Source organism: Nelumbo lutea, chromosome 3 (assembly GCF_056320005.1).
Source record: "Nelumbo lutea isolate HS-2025 chromosome 3, American lotus-T2T, whole genome shotgun sequence".
Classification (NCBI taxonomy): domain Eukaryota; kingdom Viridiplantae; phylum Streptophyta; class Magnoliopsida; order Proteales; family Nelumbonaceae; genus Nelumbo; species Nelumbo lutea.
In genome coordinates this window covers 74,803,347-74,807,158 of record NC_142686.1, presented here as the reverse complement: position 1 = coordinate 74,807,158, position 3,812 = coordinate 74,803,347, and the positions used below count along the sequence as shown (strand labels likewise).

At 39.9% G+C, this 3,812-nt stretch overlaps 1 non-coding gene across 1 annotated transcript; it reads left to right on the top strand.

Moving 5' to 3' along the window:
* Positions 1-1,331: 1,331 nt before the first annotated feature.
* LOC148865493 (small nucleolar RNA R71) lies at positions 1,332-1,438 on the top strand. Its single transcript, XR_016112145.1, has one exon. It is a non-coding gene; the product is annotated as a small nucleolar RNA R71 (small nucleolar RNA).
* The last annotated feature ends 2,374 nt before the right edge of the window (positions 1,439-3,812 follow it).

The window sequence follows — 3,812 nt, the reverse complement described above, 5'->3', positions numbered from 1 at the left end:
TCTTTTTCAAAAAATTCCTGCATAGTTGGATCAATAGTATCAACCGAATGGTCTTCATTTGGGTACTTCATAGCTTCAAAAATATTAAATTTAATAGTCTCCCCGCCGATTTTGATGGAGAGGGTGCCCTCATCCACATCTATTTTAGTCTTGGCCATTTTCATAAATGGCCTGCCTAATAGAAGTGGGGCTGAACTTTCGATCATGTCCTCCATTTTTAGAATGTAAAAATCAGCTGGGAAAATTAAATCGTTAACCTGCACCATTACATTCTCAACAATCCCTTCTGGGAAGGTGTTAGAACAATCAACTAATTGGATAACAACTTTACTTTCCCTTAAAAGACATAATCTCAAAGCATAGTAAATCGAGTATAGCATGACGTTGATAGATGCACCTAAGTCTAGCATGGCATACTCGATTTGCTTATTGCCAATCACACAAGGTAGGGTGAACATACCTGGATCAGCATGTTTTTCTGGTAAGGTCCTCTTGATCATGGCTGAAACGTTCTCTCTAACTCTTGAGTCCTGCACCTTGTCTTCTTCTTGTCTTTTATCCACCTTCCTTGGTGAGGTGGGTTCTAGCTGTAGTTCCTTCCCGCTTCTCAGCACCACTGCACTTACATTCTCCTTGGGGTTGACTACCGTTTGTGATGGTAGTTTCCCGGAGGGCTGATTTGGTTCCCCAAATTCTGAATACTGGCTCTTGTTTCCTATTGAAATTGCTGAGTATTTGTAGCTAGAGCCTTAACTATATCTTCTAATGACGTACCTGAATTCGAGGATTGGCTTTGCGCTGTGATGGGTGTTGAAAACTGGGGCTGTCGACTGAAAAAATGGGGCTGGTATTGCTGCTGTCCTCCTTGGTTCCCGTAGCTTAGGTTTGGGTGATCTCTCCACCCCGGATTGTAATAATTGGAGTAGGGATCATACTTTCGTTGGGGCTGGCCCGGGAATCCTCCTACGGCATTGACTTGCTGCATCGAACCATCTTGCAATGATGGACACATGTCCATAGGATGAACAGGAATCGAACAGATACCACACACCCTGGCAGTTTGTACTTGTCCTGCAGCGAGTTGTCTTACCAAAGCAGTTAGGTCAGAAATCTGATTTTCTAAATTTACATGGCTTACCTCATTAACCCGTCTAATGGTACCGTCTGTCCTAGCACCGAACTGTTGTGAATTTTTGGCCATGTTGGAGATTAACTCCCTGGCCGCTTCGGGTGTCTTGTTCACCAAGGCTCCTCCACTGGCTGCATCGACCATACTTCTATCCATGGGCTGCAGCCCTTCATAGAAGTATTGGATTAACAGTTGTTCGGGTATTTGGTGGTGGGGACAACTAGCAACAAGTTGCTTAAACATTTCCCAATATTCATATAATGTCTCACCACCAAACTGCCAAACTCCAGATATTTCTTTTCTTATATTTGCAGACCGGGATGCAGGAAAATATTTATCTAAAAATATCCTATTCATTTCATCCCATGTGCGTACAGAACCGGGAGGAAGAATATACAACCAATCCTTTGCTTTATCTCTTAAAGTAAATGGAAAGGCTATGAGTTTTACCTAGTCCTCGGTCATACCATGGGGTTTCATGCTTGAACAGACGACATGAAATTCCTTAAGATGTTTGTAAGGGTCCTCACCTGGAAAACCATGAAATAGAGGTAATAATTGAATCAAACCAGATTTGAGTTCAAAGGCTACCTCAAGAGTGGGGTACGTGATGCATAAAGGTTGTTGGTTCATAATTGGTGCAGCCAACTCCCTTAATGTCCTCTCTTTATCAGCCATTCTTTCTACTTCTTCGAAGATGGGAAGATCACAATCTAAATTCACCTTCTTTGGTGAATGATCCTTCCTTTGCTTCGCCTCCTTTCTTAAACGACGGGTGGTCCTCTCAATTTTGGGATTGTACTCGAGTTCACCTCATTGAGAAGCACGAGTCATAAAACAAAAGAGGTTAACAAGAGGAAGGTAATAGCTAAGAAATTAAAGTTGCTCCCCGGCAACGGCACCAACATTTTGATGGGTTTGTCGAAGCCCTCAAAATTAGTACTAGTCCCACAATAAAATATTTGCAGTAAAAGTGGTTCTAGGTCGAATCCCATAGGGAGCAAATCAGTAATCTCTTAGCCGAATGGGTAAAGTAATTGTGTGGGAAAATTAAATAACTAAAATTAAAAGAATAACAAACTAAACAAACAAGAAAAAATCAGTCTTACCAAATTCTGGTTCAAGGGTTCGGGTTGAATTGATTGGCCATTGATCCTAGGTACAATTCAGCATTCTTGCAATTCAAGCATTTAACCTTAGATTTATTAGGATAGCCATAATAAACCTTGTGTTTTCCTAATTCAGTTGACCAAACCCAGCACTCGATCAACACTTATCACCACTCAACTGGGTACGATAGCGTTCCATGTTAAACAATGATAGCATTAAGATTTGTGAAAACAGTTAAACCAAAATAACAATAATTGAGATAGTTGCAATTACTGAATTTTGTTCCATCAATTCTTTTAGGTTGAACCATGTTAAAACATTGGTCAAAGGCTGTCACGAACAATTGACCCAAAAAGATATCAACCTAATTGCTACTTGTACCATTATTCGTGACAATTACGGATCACCGAAATCACGGATAGCAGTAGGAAAATCAACATTAATTAAGTTTGTCAGACTAATTAACATTAACATCCAATAAAAAATGTGCACAAGAACCAATGAATACTTGAATTAAAAAGAAAGAAAATAAAGTAACTACAGAACCTCACAATGACACAATCGAACCTCCCCCCTTGAACCAGAAAAAGAAGCTTAGCTACTCATGATCTGCGCAATCTCTATGCTTTGCTTCTCCATGGCCGAATTGATCTTCTTGAGTTGCTTGATGCTTGATTGCTGGATGATTGAGTGATTTTTAGAGCTGCTTCGCCCCCCTCTTTATATAGCCAAAGGAGAGGGTTGTTTTCCAACTCCTTCTAGGAGATCATCTTATCCTTAGGGAGTTTTGATCTTATCTTGAACTAATCCTATCCTATATCTTATCTAATGCTCTAATCTCAATCTTCTTATCTCTCTAAGATTACATTCAAGACTTTAGATCTGATAAAACTCTCTCCTTGGAGATTACATTCGAAATTCGGACTCTTAACTCTTGAATTCGAGTTGGGTTGCTTCAAGGTACTTCTGCGAGTTGGGCTTAAATTGTGAAATGGGCCTGGCTCCGAACTTGCTCCGACTTTGGAATCGTTTTCGTACTCGATGCGGGCCGAATCTATCAAAACCCAAAACATAAAAGTTGTGGGTCTTCCTTTCATCTTTCTAATGCTTCTTGAATTGTCTAATTCAGTATCCGGAATTGAGAGTTATGCCCAGATTACTGACTGTCGCCGAAACTGTACAAAATCACCCGATTTGCCCTGTTTTCTTCCAATTGCCTTCTTTATTGCCCTGAATCGAAATACAAGAGTAATGAGTCCATTTAAGTGCTAAATAAATGTAAAAGAGTGAATATTAGGGGATAAAATTAGGGTTCGTTTTGGTCTCATCATATTCTCAGTTTTAAAAAAATAGCATTTTTCTATGATCGATCTTGCATTGAAACTAGATCAAATTTGAAACCAAAAGGAGGGAGATGTATACCTGATACGGATTCCACAAATGTACCTCCCAAAGTAGTAGTTCACTCCCAAATCAAATACCAAAACCAACTTCCACTGAAGATGGTGCAGCTTGAAGTGAAGCCAATTTAGCAACGCAGTTTTTAGCAAAACTGCAATCCAACTCCTTGGAT